The following is a 21,034-nucleotide window of genomic DNA, read 5'->3' as shown; positions in this document are numbered from 1 at the left end:
GCCTCAGAAGGCTACTAACAGAATCAAAGACTGCGACTAAGATAATAAGGTGCAGAGATAATGGGAGCTGCAGATGCTGGAGAATCTGAGATAACAAAGTGTGGAGCTGGATGAACACAGCAGGCCAAGCAGCATCTCAGGAGCAGGAAGGCTGATGTTTTGGGCCTAGACCATTCACTTCTGATGAAGGGTATAGGCCCAAAGCGTCAGCTTTCCTGCTCCTCTGATGCTGCTTGGCCTGCTGTGTTCATCCAGCTCCACACCTTGTTATCTCAGATTCTCCAGCATCTGCAGTTCCTATCATCTCAAAGACTGCGACCACCCCAGTTATAATCTCATTGAACCGAGTTTGCTGAGAAGAAGGTACAAAAGCTAAAGCACATGTACCAAATGATTCAAGAACAGCTTCTTCCTTACAGTTATTAGACTTCTGAATGGACCCCTCAAATTTCACATTTAATGTTGATCTTGCTCTTTGTGCACATTCGCTGTAGCTGTAACATTGTATTCTGTGCTCTGTTCTGTTATCCTAATGCACTTTGTATGGTATCATCCACCTATATTGCACACAAAACAAAACTTTTCAATGTACCTAGGTACATGTGACAATAATAAATCAAATCAAATAAAACCAAAGTCTTGAGTGGTACTCCACAGTAGAAAGTGCATCGTGTTAATCAACAGCAGCACAGCCAATGGAGCGGCCCGCGCAACTGCCACAAAATTCTCCTGCAAACTTTGTCACACTTTAGTGACAACAATCTGGCAGAGCTGCCTTCAGAGAATCTAGGCCAATAGCTAGTGATCTCAACGCAGATTTGTGTTACCTGATTATGAAGCAAGGAGGAAAGGGATTGCATTTAGATAGTTCTGTTTATGATCTCTAGATACCCCAATGTGCTTTACAATAAATGATGTACATTTGAATCATGGACTTTAGCTTTGGTCACGGATGAAGGCCAGAAGGGAGATTGGAGCGCCATTAGAGACTCGAATAAGAAGATTGCAGAGTTCTCAGAGATTGAATAAGGTGGCAATGATAAATCCACCTCCATCCAGCCACATTGTGTGCTATTAAACCAATGAGAGGCAAAAAAGATTATACTTCTTTCACAATTATTTCATGCAGCGTCGCTTCTATTTCATTGAATAAGATCAAATGCATGTCTGCTCCACTAGTTGCCTGGAAATCTATGACTTCTATTTGGCTTCCCTTTCCCTTCACTGTGCCTGTCAGTTCTTGTTACTGTCCCTCCATCACATTGCCTTTCCTCTCCTCTACCCACCCTCCGTGTGATTAAATACACACTTTGATCTGTAACTAATTATGAAAATAAGAAAGGACCAGCAAACCATGTACAATTTGCAAGTTCTTAAGTTGTTAATCATTTAAGGCTGAGTTATGCCAGCGGACAAAGATCAGCCTCACAGCGCCCACCGAGCTATAAAAATAATTAATATTGATCAGCAGCTCATCAATCTCTTCTGCTTCCAACTATGGCCTTTGCAATGTGCCATCAGCTTATCCTGTGAGAAGAGCCCACTCAGTATGGTTCGCTGCTAACATTGTGCAACTCAACCATACTTTTTGAAGGGAGGTCACAATAACACCAATAAAAACTGGTTTTATTAATTATTAATTATTATCTTTCTTCATTTTCTTCCAACCTGGGTCAAAGTAGAGAATACCTATAATTGGCACAGGGCCGAATGTTTCTTGATTTTTTTTTGCTGGGGTATGCTGAGGAAGTCCATTCTTAAAACAAATATTTTCATTAATACCCTTGATAAAATGTTGCAATTGCTGAAATGAACTCCTGAGTTGTTTTGACTTTCATTTTGGTCTCTCATACAGACGCCATGTGCTTTACACAGCAGATCATTCAATGTAATTAATAATGGCAAGGAAAGAATTTTCTTGATATACCACACTTTCCACAGCTCTTGAAGTGTAACTACTGATACAGTGAGGGAGAGGCAGCATGGAAGTGACGTGCTGCAAATTCTCACCAGCAGTAATGAGATGTACTTAGCCTGATGAACTTGATTGGAGGATAAATGTTGACCAGAATGCTTGCATCATTCTTCAAGTGAGATCTCAATGTGAAATCTCAATGTGTGATCATTTGCCTTAGCCTCCAAAGGCAGTCAACAGTTTGATTTAATGTCTTAACTGAAGCTACTGGACTGTCAACCCAGACTGTGCGCTCATTTCTTTGGCATTGTGTTCAAACTTGCAAACTTTCAATCTGAGAAGTGAAAATACTGCCACTGAATCAATGCTGACTCAAGTTTCTGACAATTGTACTCTTAGCAAACGTTCTGTCCAAATCCCGTTTGCTGATGTTATACTTGCTACCAGTTTCAGAGATCAACAGTAGATAAGATCTCGCAACATTTCCCACAAAGTAAATGGAGCAGATTGTGAGATTAATGCTGATATTTTGGTAATTATTTCAATCAAGCCGTTCAGATATCCGATATCACACACACAACCAGGGCAGGTGAAAATTGGACTTAGACTTTTTGGGTCAGAGGTAGGGATACTACCCCTGCACAAAAGGACCTAACAACATATTTTGGCTGAAGCATCAGTTGACTAATTAAAGAATGATTAAACAACAATATACATTGTTGACATGACTTCAAATTCCACTGCTACACAAAGAAGGGGAAACTAGTAACTGATGAGCATTCTACTTTTTATTGAGTTGAGGATTATCAAGGCAATGGTTTGAGCTGATAAGATGTTTTGCACTTACTCTTTTTGAAATGTTCCGGTAATTTGTATCACCGTTGTGTCCTTGACATTTGCCTGTAAACAGATTGCCCTGTCCCTGAAAATATTTATCTGAATGACTTTATATCTGTCTATACCACAACTGTTAAAGGCCTTTTATCCGTCAATCTCCAATTTAATGCAGATTGTAAAACAAAAAACAATCAATGCTTAAATATTCTGATAATATTCAATTACATGGGAGCCATTTTTAATTTTATTGACAGACAAATATTGGGCAAGGACTAATAAGCTACATGTGTCACACTTCACTCGACTTCCTTCTTCATTGAAGTCATAGTCACAGAACAAGCAAAGAGGAGAATTAGATGACAAGGTGTAGAGCTGGATGAACACAACAGGCCAAGCAGCATCAGAGGAGCAGGAACTGAAACGTCAGCTTTTTTGCTCCTCTGATGCTGCTTGGCCTGCTGTGCTCATCCAGCTCTATGCCTTGTTATCCCAGATTCTCCAGCATCGGCAGTTTCTCCTATCTCTGTAACAAAGAGGAGAACAAGTGCTGTTTTCTGATTGTGTCAGAAAACATTTCTTTATAACCACTGGCATAAGATAAAAATGCTATCAAAAAGAAAAATCAGCATCAAAAACGTACAGACTGGACTGGTAATCCAGAGACTGGAATGAATGATCGAGAGATATGAGTTCAAATCTCATAACAGCGCAATGGGACTTAAATCTGAAAAGTAATCAAGCATGAATAGTGGAAACATGATACTACCAGATTGGTTAACGTTCTTCAGAAAAAGGCAATCTATATCCCAACAGTAGCTTACAGGCAAACACATTGCTGTGAGTCTCATGTCCTACAAGTGACTCCAGACCCACAGCAATGTGGTTGCCTCTTATTTATCCTCTGAAATGGCCAGGGAAATTTTATACATAAACGTAGCTTCATCACCACTTTCTCAAGGAGAATTGGGCTCCAAATGCTGATTTGTTCAGTGTTGTCCACATCCGAACAAAGAACAAAGAAAAAAGAACAATACATCACAGGTACAGAGCCTTTGGCCCTCCAAGCCTGCCCCAAAACATTTTGCCCTTCCATAATAAAACTACCTTCACTTATAGGATCTGTATCCCTCTATTCCCTTCTTATTCATCGATTCATTCAGGTACTTCTTGAATGCTGCTGTTGTGTCTGCGTCACCACCTTCCTCTGGCATTCCAGGTACTCACCACCCTTTGTGTGGGTAATATGCCTCACACATCTCTTTTAAGCTTCCCCCTCCCCCACCTTGAACATGTGTCCCGTAGTAATAGAGAAAAAGCCTCATACTTTCCAATCTATCCAGGCCATGTACAAACCTATAAACTTCTATCAGGTCTCTCCCCTCAACTTCCTGCATTCCAGTGAAAACAAGCCCAGTCTATCTAATCTTTCTTCATCGCTGCGTTTTCCTCCAATTCGTTTACATATATCATGAATAGCAGAGACCCCAGCACTGATCCCACTGGAATGCCACCAGACATAGTCCTCCATTCCAAACAAAATCCTTCCACCCCTACCCTCTGTCCCCTATTACTAAACCAGTTTGTATACATTGCTTTCCGGAGAGACCACTCTCTCCGTGACTCCCTTGTTCGCTCCACATTGCCCTCCAACCCCACCACACCCGGCACCTTCCCCTGCAACCGCAGGAAATGCTACACTTGCCCCCACACCTCGTCCCTCACCCCTATCCCAGGCCCCAAGATGACATTCCACATTAAGCAGAGGTTCACCTGCACATCTGCCAATGTGGTATACTGCATCCACTGTACCCAGAGTGGCTTCCTCTACATTGGGGAAACCAAGCGGAGGCTTGGAGACCGCTTTGCAGAACACCTCCGCTCAGTTCGCAACAAACAACTGCACCTCCCAGTCGCAAACCATTTCCACTCCCCCTCCCATTCTTTAGATGACATGTCTATCATGGACCTCCTGCAGTGCCACAATGATGCCACCCGAAGGTTGCAGGAACAGCAACTCATATTCCGCCTGGGAACCCTGCAGCCTAATGGTATCAATGTGGACTTCGCCAGTTTCAAAATCTCCCCTTCCCCAAATGCATCCCTAAAGTTCGTCCCCTCCCCCCACTGCACCACACAACCAGCCCAGCTCTTCCCCCCCACCCACTGCATCCCAAAACCAGTCCAACCTGTCTCTGCCTCCCTAACCTGTTCTTCTTCTCACCCATCCCTTCCTCCCACCCCAAGCCGCACCCCCATCTACCTACTAACCTCATCCCACCTCCTTGGCCTGTCCGTCTTCCCCGGACTGACCTATCCCCTCCCTACCTCCCCACCTATACTCTCTCCACCTATCTTCTTTACTCTCCATCTTCGGTCTGCCTCCCCCTCTCTCCCTATTTATTCCAGAACCCTCACCCCATCCCCCTCTCTGATGAAGGGTCTAGGCCCAAAACGTCAGCTTTTGTGCTCCTGAGATGCTGCTTGGCCTGCTGTGTTCATCCAGCCTCACATTTTATTATCTTGTATACATCGTGCCAGCTTACCCCAATACCATGTGACTTCACTTTGTGTCCAAGAAGGACATTGTCAAAAGCTTTACTGGAAGTCCGTGTAGACAGCATCAACTGCTTTTCTCATCAACCATCTTTGTCACCTCCTCAAAAAACGTAATCAAGTTAGTGAGGCACAAACTGCCCTGCATAAACCATGCTGTTTAATGTTAATCAGTCCATTTGCTTCTGAATGCCTGCCGATCTTGTCCCTGAGAATCTTTTCGAATAATTTCCCACCACTGACATGAGGCCTACACGCCTGTAATTTCCTGGATTATCCCTGCTACCTTTTGTAAACAATGGGATAACATTGGCTACTCTCCAGTCCTCTGGGACTTCACCTGTGGCCACTCCCTTGCTGCACCAGTCCTCTGATGTATCCTCTCTCAGTACAGCTGTGTGATACCCCTTTATCAGTAATGCAAACCCCCCACCCCTTTTACATCATTTTCTTTCACGCCTGAAATATCTAAATCCTGGGACATTCAGCTGCTAGTCCTGTCTACATAATCGATAATAATGTCATAGTTCTATGTGCTAACCAACACTGAGTTTATCTACTCTGCCAATTATACTTCTTGCAGTGAAACACATGCATTTCAGACCACCTTCCCTGTGCTCTTCAGCAGCATTTCCCAACATGTTCTTTGTCATGTTTCCCCTGGTTTCTATCTCTCCTCAATTTCTGCATCTATTGCCCCACTCCTCTGGTGCCCAAACATGTGCCATACTAGTTTACACCTCCCCAACCTCTCTATAAAGTACAGCCCCACCCAGGACATCAGTCCAGGTCCTGCCCAGGTGTAACCTGCCCAGTTTGTATGTCCGACTTCCTCCTGAAAATGAACAAAATATAAAAATTGTTTAACAGGTTTAAATCTCCACTGATAGACGATCCTTCTGCTGCATTGCCCTGCCCTTCTTTTTCACTTCCTCAGGTACCTCTCCTTCAGTTTCTGCTTTCCCAGTGTCCTTACTCTTGCTCCATCCTTAGCAGTCCTCTGCCTGTTCCCACTCAGAATTGTATTGATGTTGAATTGAAGAGGTCAGTAGATGAACATTCAAGCAGTTACAGCATAACCTGCAATATGTACTTATAACATGTCTTGCTTTTCTTACGTCTTTTTAGTTCAGTGTTACAGCAATAAGTAGCTTAAGCATAGATTTAGTTAAATTTTGGAGCCTTATTTGGAACTCTTCCATTTTCACATTAATCCTTTTTCTCCTAATTTTATATCCATATGATCAAAATGGGCCTACTTTTTAATTGGCATATCCACAATGTTGACATAATATTTTCTAAGTACGTTATCTGCTTTTGAAGCAGGAGTTTATTGGAAGCGATTGTTCTGACTGTGATGATTAAATTTACACCTCTGCTATCTCAATAATATTTAGATTTCTCTACCTCCCTACTTTCCAAACAACATAAAATATCTGGCAGCCTGCTGTGCAGTGATTTTAATTTATTCTCACTGGCTTCGTGTCCAAGTCCTAAGGTGGCTGGTTTCAGACAGCTTAGCAAGCTATGTTTGTGCTCTAGTCTCTGCCATTAGGATTATGTTGTTGGAAAATCCAAGCGTTTCATTGATATTGGCTTCAATCTCAATTTGCTAATCAGAATGATCTCCACCCTGTGTTCTGGGAACAAATGAACAGATTCTATAAAATAAACTTCTGGTTAATCTCTCTTTCTAACTCGAACCAATATTCCACTTGTCATCATTGCAGATGCATTCAATTCCTAAGGCATGCTCTGTCTGAGGATTTGAAGGAGCCTAGAATTTAAAAGAAAATCTTTATTGAACAAATGAAAATCTGTGAATACTTTTTGATCTGCCACAAATATAACCATTTGGCAGTCCTGACAGCAGCAATAAATACCAAAAAAAAACAATTAATGAATTCATACATTCCTTGTCCTTAAAGAGTTAAAGATGTACCAGCAAATACTTAGTTATGCAAAACACATTAGGCAGTATCAAATAGGTCCAATTTCAATTCTGTTTTATCGGTTATCTTAAAAATAACAATTAATGGCAAAATGTCGACACCCATGTATCTCTGGTGAGATACATGTATGTCTGACAAAATGAGTTTGCCTTGCAAATCCTGTCTTATAAAATATTTCTACTGCGTACTTATTTTCTTTGTTTTGTTAGGTTGTACAGCTAAGACGCTACATCTTGTTTATAGTATGTCCCTGGTTGTAGCACCAGACCAAATACAAGCAGCGTAATGTGCACAGAGGTACTTGCATTGCATTGAAGACACAAATAGGATTTGTAAGGGTGTGATTCTTTGTGGAAACATAAGCATTAAGAGGGCCAGATACAAAACCAAAGTTGCAACAATGCTCAATTCCTGCTGTAATGGATTTGTCAAAGGAAGTAAACTGCCTCCAATTGATACGAGCAGGCAGTAATTCAAGATGGTCCATTAAGTAAAATGCTATTACATAATTGCACTAAATGTAACTGCACGTGTGAAGGATTCACAAATCTGTCATAATAGTTTTCAATCCTCACTAAATTTCAACCTCAGGACCTGAACAAATGTATCCCAGGACATTGTGGGATGTTAGCAGGAAATTGCAGAAATGTTTGTATCTATCACCACAAGTGAAGCACTGGAGGACTGGTGGGTGGCTTATGTTGTGCCATTGTTTAAGAAAGGCTGTAGGGAAGAGTTTGGAAACTGTAGGCCTGTTGATCTGACGTCGGTAGTGGGTAATTTGTTGGAGCTGGTTCTGAAAAATAAGATTTACATGCATTTCGAAAGGCAAGCATTTAATAGGCATAGTCAGCATGCTATTGTGTGAGGAAACTTGTGTCTTGCAAATTTGATTGAGATTTTTGAGGAAGTAACCAAAATGAATGATGAGGGAAGAACAGAAGATATTGTTTGTGGACTTAGGGAATTCTTTGACAAGTCTCTGCATGATAGAGTAATTACTAAAGTTAGATCATGTGGGGTTCAGGGTGAGCTTGCAATTGGACATAAAATTGGCTTGATGTTAAAAGGCAGAGAGTAATGGTGGAGGGTTGTTTTTCAGACTGGAGGCCTGTGACCAGCGGTGTTCTACAGGGATCATTGCTGAGTCCACTTTGTTTGTCATCTATATAAATGATTTTAATGTGCAAATAATGGCTTGGTTAGTAAGTTTGCAGATGACACCAAAATTGGTGGAATAGTGGGCAGTGAAGAAGATAATCTAAGAATACAAAGAGATTGTGATCAATTGGGCCAATGGTTTGAGGAATGGCAGACAGAGTTTAATTTAAATAAATGTGAAGTATTGCATTTTGATGAGACAAACAAGGGAGGGATTTATACAATTAATGGTAGGGACCTGGGTAGTGTTGTAGAACAGAGAAACCGAGGGGTTCAGGTATATAATTCTTTGAAATTTGCATCACAGGTAGACAGGGTGCTTAAGAAGGCATTTAGCCCATTTGCCTTCATTGCTCAGACCATTGGGTTTTAGCGTTGGGACATTATGTTCAGGTTGTATAGAACTTCGGTGAAGCCTCTTCTGGAGTACAGTAAGCAGTTCTGGGGTCACCGTGTTGTAGGAAGGATATTACTAAACAGCAGAGGGTTGAAAAACGATTTACCAGGATGCTGCTGGAAATGGAGAGTTTGAATTATAAGGAGAGGCTGGATAGGTTTGGATTTTTTTCACAGGAGTGTAGGGGGTTGAGGGGTGACCTTATTGAGGCTTATAAAATCACGAGGGGCACCGATAAAGTGAATGGCAAGGGTCTTTTCCCTAGGCTGGGGAGCTCAAAATTAGCGGGCATATTTTGAAGATGAAAGGAGAAAGATCTATAACAAACGTGAGGCGTAACTTTTTTACGCAGAGAGTGGTCCACATGTGGAATGAACTGCCGGAGGAAGTGATGGCTGTGGGTTCAGTTTCAATGTCTAAAAGATATTTGGATAGGTTAATAAATGGGAAAGCTTTACATGGATATTGGGCAAGCACAGGCAACTGGAACTAGTTTAATTTGGGAACATGGTTGGCTTGGACAGATTAGACAAAACGGTCTGTTTCCAAGCTGTATGACAGTAAATGTCCTTGTGGAATTCAAAGTTTTGCAAAACAAGCGCTAAGAAGTGGTTCCAGAACACGTCAGACCTTGCACTGAGTTGTCTGGGAGAGATTTCATGCAGAAGTGAAATGTTTTCCCAAAAGAGGAAGGAGAGTTAGTCAATCAATGTCATTCATACATATCTCCCGGGGATGGCTAGCTATCCTGGGAAGAAGGCTCACCCACTGCTCTGGTCAAGTGATGAAAAGTATCTCTGACAATCTTAAGTAAATGTAGCGAAAATAGCAATGATGCAAAAGCTGTTTAAATTAAGGATGAAAATAAAAGATTTCCAAGTCTCTTTATTTGATAGCCTGGACAGATCAGATGGCTGAGCAGTCAAGTGCCAGAAAAAAGGTTATGATTCAAGTCACAGTGTGCTCCTCACTTGAACTTATCTGTCACGGTTGGATGAGTATTGCTTATTCTTAGTCAGGTTGCAAGACAGATGTCAAACAAAGCCAAGCACTTCATCTGTGGGGAGGTTCCACAGACACTGTCAAGCTTGCTGTCTTGCAACTGTGCTTTTGTTGGCTGAGAGTCCATCAGAATTCTTTGATAACATGAGTACCGCTAGTGGCTGATACTAGTTGACATTCCAGTTCAAGAATGATGTGTTGAGCCAGACAGCTTAGAAAGAAAACAAAAAAAATTTGAGGAAACATTTCTTTTTATTTCATAGCAACTTCGGAATGATCAAATAACACTTTCAGAGAGGTTATTATTCTACTAGCTCGAACTGGGATTCAACTGACTAGCTCAAGAAACACAGCTGACAGTTTAAAAAGAAAATTACCAAAGCAGTCAACTTTTCAAGAATATTGCTTTAAAAAGAGCAAAAAAAAGTGATGGGCATTTATCTGGCCTCTGGGTATGAGGAAAGATGGGACGGTTTGGAGATTACAGAGGCATGAATGACATAAAAACACAAATAGGTCGGTCTGGTTTGTTGATGTCTTTCCTCACTCCTCAGGCTCCTTATTGAGAATGAGCTGAGTCTGACCCTGGCGACACATTTGGCTGCAATAGAAAACCAATGGAAGTAGATCGGATTGCAGTTGCATTGCAGTTTCTCCAACATTGCCTGAATCCCACATTGCGAGGAATCCTATGGGATACAATGGAAGTTACAGCTGTTAGATGGACCTCGTGAGACTCTCACATTACCTTTCTTCAGATGGCCTGCTACATCTTATCCCCTTCACCTTAGCTAATTTTAGTGGGAGAGGTGTTTAATCAGGTGAGGTGGTGACTGTGGGTTTCCCGAACGTCTTGCCAAGTCCGCCCTAATTAAGCCCATGGAAGGAAGTTTGGTGGGCACCCTTCCAACAATTGAGGGTCTTAAGGTAATGATTAATGCCCACTTAAGATTCCTGTACCACCCGCACTGGGATTAACGCAGTGATGAGCAGGGGGAGCATTGTGCCAGGACCATGACACATAAATCACATAAAGCATGTCTGGATCAGCATGAACAAGATGGGCTGAATGGCCCTCTTCAGTGCTGTATCATTTTTATTGTTCTATGGCTCAACGTTTGCCTGTGGTCTTTCAGAGGAAATCCTTCTTTTAAAAGCACTCAGTACCTGGCATTGGGGAAGGAGCAAGTGTAGGTGGGGGAAGGTGTGTAGGCCTTTTGCAGTTACCCCTTGTTCCTTCTACTTCCCTCTCCCCTTACCTCAACTTGACCTCCTTCTTGCCATTGCTCACTGGTACCTGGGTGCCTCCTCGGCCTAAGCTTGCGTGCTCATGCAGTACCATCAACAGTCACTGCCTTCCCAATGGCACTGCTGAGGGCAAAAGAGCTGCTAGCCAATCGGACTAGAGTCACCAACCCCTGGTGAAAGGACTCCCCCTCTTTTCCCCACCCAACCCCAGTCCAGCCTGTTTACCAACTGCATGACACGGCAGGACCTTTTGAAGAGGTGAGCAGGTGTCTTATTGACTCTTCAGCTGGCTGGTGAGAACTTTATCACTTCCACAAGATTCTGCCCCAGGCCTTCCAGCACCAGATTTATTTGGGGTGTGGTTTGGGAACATGTGTCCTCTTCCCAACCCCCATGGTCAAACTCACTCAGAGGGATGACACATCATTTCTCCAACTGCGTTAGCACCTCAGAAACTCAGAGGAGAAAGATGTACAGTGGGTTGTAGTTGAGAACTCAAGGCTTCCTACCAGTAACAATTAACAAAAAGACTGATGGTGACATCTCTGGTGTGCCCGGCACTTTTTGCGCCTCCTTAATTGCCCTTGAACTAAGTCACTTGATAGGTCCTTTCTGTAGCAGTTAACAGACAACCATTTGCTATGGATTTGGCAACATATGTGGGCCAGACAAGGCAAAGATGACAGACTTCCTTCTCTTCTGAGCATTAATGAACCAGATTACAACAAGATCAGAAGGATATAAAATATAGAAACAGAATTTGGCTATTTGGCCCATTGAGTCTGCTCCAACATTTGATCATGGCTGCTATGTTTCTCAACAGCATTCTCCAACCTTCTTCCCATAACCCTTGATTCCCTCGCCGATCAAGAACCAATCTAGCTCCCTCTTAAATTCACTCAATGACTTAGTGTACATAGCCTTCTGTTATAATGTGTTCCACAGATTCACCACCCTGTGGCTGACGAAATTCCTTCTCATCTCAGTTCAAAAGGGTTACGCTTCACTTGAAGCTGTGCCCTCAGGTCCTAATATATCTGACCAGTGGAAATGTTGTATCCTTGTCCACTCTAATCAGGCCTCTCAATCTCCTATAAGTTTTAATCGGATCAGACCCTACTACCCTACAATGGCTTCAGATATAGATCCAGTGCCCTCAGATGCTGGTTATATGAGAAGACCTTCATTATTGTGGAGATCATTCTTGTGGACATTCTCTGAACACCCTCAAAAGCCAGCTCATTGCTTCTTCAATATTGGGCCAAAATTGCTCTCAAATATGGTCTGACCAGAGCTTTATTCAGCCTCAGAGGTACTTCCCTGCTGTTGTATGCCAGCCCTCTTGAAATGAATGCTAACATTGAGCTTGTCTTCCGAACTGCCAACTGAACCAGCATGTTAACCTTAAGAGAATCTTGAACTTGGATTCCTCAGTCTCTTTATGCTTAAGAATTTCAAAACATTTCTCTGTTTAGAAAGTAGTCTACACCTCTATTTTTCTCACCAAAGTGCATTACATCATGCTTTCCTCATTGTTTTCCATCTGACTCTTCTTTGTCCACTATCCTTGCATGTCCAAATCCTTCTGCTGCCTTCTAGCTTCCTCAAAACTACCTGACCGGCACAGATCTGTGTCATCTGCAAAGTGAGCAGCAATGTCCTCATTTCCCTCACCCAGATTGGTAATATATGGCATGAATAGTTGTGATCCCAACACTGGCCAAAATGGAACTCCACTTGTCACTGGATGCCATCTAGAAAAAGACTTCTTTGTCCCAACTCTGTCTTCAGCCTGTCAGCCAATCCTCTGTCCAGTACCTTTCCCTAATACCATGGGCTGCTATCTTATTTAGCAGACACCTGTGTGGCACCTTCTGGAAATCTAAACAGATCATAATACTGATCTGAGCTGTGATATTAAGTACCTATTTAGTTTGTCTACCATTTCTTTTTCTCTAGTACTCCTTCTCCAGGCTTGTTGTTCCAAAGATCTTATGTCTACTTTTGCCTCTCACTTAGCTTCTACATATCTAAAAAAACCTCTTGTAATCTTCTTTTACACTTCTAACCAGCTTGCGCTCTTATTTCGTCTTCTCTCCCTTATTGCTTTTTTAATTGTCCACTGCTGGTTTTTAAGGGCTTCCTGCTCATCTTCACCACATTGTGTGTTTTTACTTTTGATTTCATGCTGTCTCTGATTTCCCTGGTCAGCCATGTTTGTGCATTGTCAGCAGCTGCATATAATTTTCATGGTATGGTCCATTTTATTAATTGATTGTAAATTTGACCAGATACTGCGGACAGATTTAAACACTTGCCTCTGGAGCATGAGCCTACACTACTTGGATACTGTTCAAGTGACATTAAAACTGCACCATTATCTCCGCCATGCAGTCTGAATTGTTCCCATCAGACAGATTGTGTTTCCATTGCCTTCCTCCCATTTCTGCTTCTTATGGACCAGACCAAAGCCCTGGAAATATATCAAAGAGGTAGATTAGACCTTAACTAAAGTTTTCTTTAAAGGCAAGTGTAAGACACTATATTCCAGATGTGATTCAATGGATCAAACTACTAGATTTTAAGCAAAACGTTTTTTAATCTTACACCACTGTTGCAATACAAAACAAAAAAAAGGCATAACTTTAACTCTGTTGAAAACTTAAGAAAATAAAATACGATATAACTATTAATCATCAACTGTTCCATTGTAGCAGCATCCCATAAATAGACCATGGGCAAAAGCAAATTCAGCAAAATGGAATTTCTTACATGTTATCTCCAGTCCTAGAAAAAAGGAATATTGAAATAAACAATCTACCAGTAGAGAAAGAACTTAAAATTTTAGCTGCAGCAGAGGGAGAGAGAGTTGCATTGATCAGCTTCAACAGCCAAAAAAAAGCACACAACTTCAACTGAAATTAAAACCCTGGATATGTGTGAGCTGACTACACCTACTCACTTCTCTTTTGTCTAAAAAAAAATTTTCAGGGAGCTCAAAGCTGTTGACCCACTGTTTCTGAAGAAGATATTCAAGCTCAACTGGCAACATCTCTGCAAGAGAAACAGCACAGATCAAATCCTTCTGAAATGCACAGTGCTGTTACATCTACTTCCTAAAAAAAGAAAGAACCATCATATCTACATCCATATGTTTGGACACATTACACACATTACACTAAACCTAGGCATGCAAACATTCAATACTACAGTCAATCTCAGTCAGTTTCTTCTGTTCCGAACACTCCAGTCTTCCTTTGTCAAAGTCATGACAATGCATCCATGATTACTTTCTCCCATCCTGCCATATGTATATAAAATAAATGGCTGTAACAATAAACTCTATCTAAACAGTCTGATATTTTTACTCTTAATTTTTCTCAGAAATGTTGAGGAGATATGATCAGTATGTACAATTTGCTCAGGTACATTATTGGCAACATAAATATTGAAATGTTGCAACTCCAACACCAAACTCGAGGCCACTTTCTCAATGGTGGAATATTTCTTTGGATGAATATGTAACTTTGGAAGAAATACCCAATAGGCCTTTCTATCCTCTCATTGTTTTCTTGTGTGAGTACAACACTCACACCCAAGTAACTCACATTGATAGACAACTTGAATGGCTTTGCCTAGTTCGGTATTGCTGTCAAATGCCTTCTAACGCTCTTCCATTCATTGAAATTTTCTGTACTTCTTCAACAGATCAATTAGTGGAACAACGATACTGCTAAAATGTGCTTCAAATTTTTGATAGAAATAACATTCAGTCCCAGGATTGTATTGCTTCCCTCTTCATTGATAGTGTAGGAAACTTCCCAGTGACCTATGTTTTCAAATCCCATGTGGCCATTTGACCATGTCCAATGATATGGCCTAGGGAAGTGTTTTAGGCTTTTGTGAACTCACTTATAGCTAGGTTTACCACCAAGCCCACCTCCTGAAGGTAATTGAACACTTTTGTTAGATGTTCCAAATATTCCTTCCCTGTGTGGCTAAAAATCATTAGATCACCGATGTACACCATAAGAACGTGTCACCCCAAAATTACCTGATTGTTCAGCCTTTGAAATGCGGCTGGGTAATTCATCATAACAAATGCCATGAATTTAAGCTGGTAAGTGTGGAACATAGAGCTTACAATAGTACAGCACAGGAACGGGCCCTTCGTCCCACGAGGGTTGTCCTGAACAGAATTCCAAATTTAATGTAATCCTTTCTGCCTGCCTTTGGTCAATATCTCTCAATTTCTTTCATATTCATGTCCTTATCTAAAAATCTCTGAAATGCCCCTATCACCACCCCTGGCAGTGTGTCCCAGACTCCTACCACACTCTGTATAAAAGATTTGCCGCTCGCATCTCCTTTGAACTTCCCCCCTCAACTTAAATGCATGTCGCCTAGTTTTAGATGTTTCAATTCTGGGGAAAAGATCCTGACCGTACACCCTACCTATGCATCTCAGAATTTTATAGACTTCTGTCAATCTCCCCTCCACCTCCTCACTCCGGAGAAAACAACCCAAGTTTTTCTCAGGTCTCCTTGTATGAGATGGGTGGGTTAGTAATTTCACTTCAATTCACTTCACTTCAATTATCTCAACGTTGAATGCACTTTCAATATCTTTTTAAACTTGTGCCAATTTTAGAGAAGTAACCCTATAAAGGTTATATGCTTAATTGAAATAGCATTTCCTATCTCTATATAATGCGCAATCAGATTAGTTAATCCCAGCTTAATCCCACACATCTCTGCATGTGATTTTAGAAACTCTTTCAGATCCTTTTGATATTCCTCCAGATAGTAACTCAATAATTTATCCCAAAGTTTGACAACTTGCTCATTATTCAATTTAGATTGAGGAATATCAAATTCAAATTTATCTGGGTTTGGTTCTTCACTTCAAGTTGTAAGAAATACAACATTCTCCTTTTGCTTTCCTTCTCTATCAAAATGCTACGTAAGCATGCTCACATGGCACACTCTATGAGTTTTCCTTCTATCTGGCATTCTCATTAAATAATTCACATTGCTTAATTTTCTTTTGATTTGACAATGACCACAAACCTTGCCTTGAAAAGTCCATCTATCGCTGATATTAATACTAACACTTTATCCCTACTAGCAAAATAACAAACTTTTGATCTCTTGTCTGCTTCCTGTTTCTTCATGTGCTGTGCTACTTTTAAGTGTTGTCTAGTTACGTCACCTACCCCATTTAATCTCACCCTAAAATTTGATGTGTAGTCTAAATATATAGTCTGTAAACTCTGAATTGTCAATTTCTTCTGAATTAAATTCAGTTGTCCTTTCACCTAATGTCTGAAAGCTAACTCAAATGAACTGAATTTGGTTGATTCATTAGGTGCATCCCTGATTACAAAAAAGTACTAATGCAATTCCTTTGTTCCAATCCTTTGGAGAATTTTGACAATAGGCCCTTAATTTGGTCTTTAAAATTCAATGTCACTGTTCTAATGATCCCTGAAATTCTGGATGTTTTGCAATTGATTTAAATTGTTTTATTCCTAAGTTACCCATAACTTCCTTGAATAATTTTTGACGTAAAAATTCATCCTTGACCCAGTTGTATTTCTTTGGATAGTCTGTCTCTTAAAAATGTGAATAACTCTTTTGCAATCCTTTTAGTTGTGATACTGCAGATTGGAATGGCCTCTGTAAATCCAGTAGACGCATCCGTTATGGTCACCAAATACTAATTATGGCTTTTCGTTTCAGGGAGGAGTACTACATATCCAATTAAGGCTCTGGTAACAGGTTCCTCAATGCTGGAATGGGTATCAAATAAGTTTCAGAGGTAGTAGGAACTGCAGATGTTGGAGAATCTGAGATAACAAGGTGTAGAACTGGATGAACACAGCAGGCCAAGCAGCATCAGAGGAGCAGGAAGGCTGACATTTCGGGCCTGGAACCTTCTTCTGAAGAAGAGTCTAGGCCCGAAATGTCAGCCTTCCTGCTCCTCTGATGCTGCTTGGCCTGCTGTGTTCATCCAGCTCTACACCTTGTTATTGCTGAGTATTAAATATGTTGGTTTTATTGCTGCCTGAGGTTTTCCTATCATCTGACATGTGTGACATGTCTGGCAAAACTCAACCACAGTCCAGGCAAATAAAAAATGTTTTTGTATTTTGGCTTGAGCTTTTCTTACTCCCAAATGACTTCCTACTGGTGACTCATGTGCTACTCATAGCCCTTTCTGTCCATAACCCACTGATAAAACAACCTGATGAATTTATGGAGATAGTAGGAGCTGGAGATACTGGAGAATCTGAGATAACACGGTGTGAAGCTGAATGAGCACAGCAGGCCAAGCAGCATTAGAGGAGGATCTCGAACTGAATCGTCAAATTTTCCTGCTCCTCTGATGCTTCTTGGTCTGATGAATTTATGCCTTTTTTAAATCCACATGACTACATGATCTGTTTCTATTTCTTCATCAAAACTTTATTTTTAAGATATATTCTAAGATACATTTAGATTCTTCTTCTGTGTATGAACGGAAAATATCCACTTTGTCCTCCACCTGTTCTTGGTTTACTTTTTCCTTAACCGTTTGATCAAAAACAGCTTCTGATAGTTGAACTTCAACTTCCTTTCTTTACTCTTTAATTTCTCCTCCTGTTTCAAGTTGTGGCTTTGTGACCTTGTTGCTGCACATTCAGGAAAAATCTCAAGACAGTTCCTGTAACATCTCAGTTGTCTGATTTCCCTCTGGCTTTCCAACTACGGGAGTCATCACTCCCACCTGTGATCCAGCCATACCATTCCCAAGGATAAACTGCATTTCCAGAACAGAGAATTTCTTTATTACTTCAACCACGACTTCACAACTTTTCACTGGTCTCTCCAATCTCTCCTTATGCAATGGAATACTATTCTTCTCACTATGAATTCCACATATTACCACTCTTTTCCGGCATTACTCTTCTGCACTATCTTACTCAAGCAAGTAAATTCTTTAAAGAGATCTAGCATTTTCTTACCAATCAACCTCTGACCAGGCTGTATATTCTTTTTCAGCTCTTTTCCTTTAACTGTAGTTTACTTTACAACTTTAGCAAAATCCACTGACTTATCATATTTTCCCATATCCATCTTCACAGTGCTTTTTATTTATACCGGCAACACTTCATGTGTCCTACTTTATTACAGTGAAAACACCTGAGGTTTCTTTACTTTTCCTCCACCCTGATGGGTTTTCTTTCTTACCCCAAGGTAAAATATCTTTACTATCTTCAGTGCGATCTCGTTGCCACCTGGGGATTTGTCTTTCCCTCGATTTCTACCCCTCATAAATTCCAGCTTCAGGAAGTGAATATTTGAGCTCCTTCACAGTAACAGTTCTCTAAGAATGTCATATGATTGATCTATTTTCGGTGCCTTTATTACCTATCAAAGTTACTTTGTGTGATCCTTTCAAACTCTATGTGCAGTTGAATAGAGTCCTACTTTAGATTCCTGAAACACTGTTTGTAGGCTTCTGGCACACATTAATTTGCACTGAAGATGGTTTTTACCACCTCATCGTACTACCCAGATACCTCCTCAGATGGTGATGCAAACACCTCACTAGCCCTACCCACCTACTGTGTTTGAATCAATATTACCGACATGGCCATCAGCCATTTCATTGTTTAGCCACTTTCTCAAATAAAACAATAAACGGGTTCTACGTCCTTCTCATTGAACCTTGGTAATACCCAGGCAGTTAACTAAGTCCCCACCAGGCCTTTAGCTATGTTAGAATTACTCTTCATCACTACTCCCACCTTTTACCCCTAATGCAACTTCCACTTTTCATTGACAGCTTTTGATGTTTAAAGCACTCTCTTTCTCCCTTCCCTCTCTCTCCTTATCCCTGCTTTTAATCGTAATTCAGTTTCATTTCAGTTTCATAAGCATGCTCTTTTAATTCTTTTGCTCCTTGTCCTACAGTAATTATGTCCCTCCCTCCCTTCTGCTCTTGCCTCTCTTTCTTTTTGTTCAGTCAGCAATATTCTTTCTTTTTCCTCTGCCTTGAATTTAAGATGCTTCATTTGCAGTTGAACTTTAGTTGTTTCCAGTGATTCTAGCTGCATTGCTGGCAATTGTAAATATATTGTGGAGCTGGAGGTGCACAGCAGGTCAGGTAGTATCAGAGGGGCAGGAAAGTTGACATTTCAGGTTTACACCCCTCGTCAGGGCTGGGGAGGGGGAAGGGAGCTTGGAAATAAATGGGGGTGGGGAGTGCGGCTGAGATCACATTCTTGCAAGAGTGTGGATTGGTAATCCAAATTTCTTTGTCCCTGCTGCATCTGTTCCCAAGATGGAGTGTTCCTCCTACTTCAAGGAAGGCGACCTCCCAGCTCCATTGATTCAAAATACCCTCAACCACCTCTCTTGTATTCCCCTCACTTCTGCCGTCAATCCTGACCCCTAACAAAAATAAAGGCAGAGTCCCCCTGGTCATCACATACTACCCCACCAACCTCCGCATCCAGTGCATCATCCTTCGCCACTTCTGCCACCTGCAATCCGATTCCACGACCAAAGAGATATGTCCGTCCCCACCCCGAATGCCTTTCTTCAGGATTGGTCTCTCCGTGACTCCCTTGTTTGCTCCACACTCTCCACCAATGCTATGATCCGGGCACATTTCCCTGCAAACACAGGAGGTGCTACATCTGCCCCTATACCTCCCCTCTGCCCAAGGCCCCAGAGAAACTTTCCATATCTGACAGTGGTTCACCTGCACATCCTCCAACCTGGCCTACTGTATCCGTTGCTCCGGATGTGATCTCCTCTGTATCAGTGAGACCAAGCGCAGACTGGGAGATCGATTTGTGGAGCATCTGCACTCTGTACGCTATAATCAACAACAATTTCTGGTGCCAACCATTTAAACATACCCTCCCACTCCCTGGGTGACATGGCCATCCTGGGTCTCCTCTAATGCCACACATAAACTGGAAGAACAACACCTCATATTCCGCCTCGCGAGCTGGCAGCATGATGGCCTCAACATAGAATTCACCAGTTTCAAAATTTATCTGCCATCTATCCACACCACCTTTCCCATTGACCATCCCGACCACTTGCTACCACATTGACCTATCATCATCCTACCTACATTCCCCCAGCTCCAGCCCATTCCGTCTATTTATTCCTGAGCTCCCTTCTTCCTCCTCAGTCCTGATGAAGGGTGTAAACCTGGAAAGTCAAATTTTCTGCTCCTCTGATGCTGCCTGACCTGCCGTGTTCCTCCAGTTCCGCAAGGTATTTTCTCTAGTTCCAGCATCTGCAGTTCTTGCTGTTCCCTTATGGCAAATGCTGACCTGTTGTGGCAAATATCCCCCATTTCATCACGTGCACAGGCAACTCAACTTTAGCTCCTCTGCCACTACCAAATGCTTTGCCTTAATCACCTTCTGTAAACCCCCCGCAAAGTGATCTCTTCCACATCAATGAAATTATTTGCCACTGAAAGAGCCATTATTACACAACACAAACCATTTTTAAAAACATAGAATTCCAATACCTGACAAGAGAACACCAGCACTCACCACCTTTGAATCCAACAATCATAGAATCTTTACAGTGTGGAAGCCCTTTGGCCCAACAAGTCCATACTGACCCTCAGAGCATACCACCCAGACCCACTCCTTATGACCCACCTAATCCCTGATCTCTACAGGCGATTTAGCACAGCCAACCCACCTAACCTGCACATCTTTGGGCTGTGGGAGGAAAGTAGAGCACCCAGAGGAAGCCAATACAGACACAGGAGAATGTGCAAACTCCACACAGACAGACGCTCAGAATTTTCAAGATCTCTGGTGTTGTGAGGCAGCAGTGTTAGCCACTGGGCCACCATGCCACCCTCATAATCCTAACTGTAACCTGCAATTAGAGATTTGAATTCTAGCAAGAGTCCCAATTTGCTTTGGACCAGACCAAAGCTTCTAA

This window comes from Stegostoma tigrinum, chromosome 7 (assembly GCF_030684315.1).
Source record: "Stegostoma tigrinum isolate sSteTig4 chromosome 7, sSteTig4.hap1, whole genome shotgun sequence".
NCBI lineage: Eukaryota > Metazoa > Chordata > Chondrichthyes > Orectolobiformes > Stegostomatidae > Stegostoma > Stegostoma tigrinum.
The sequence above is the reverse complement of the archived record's forward strand: the minus strand, read 5'-3'. Positions refer to the sequence as shown.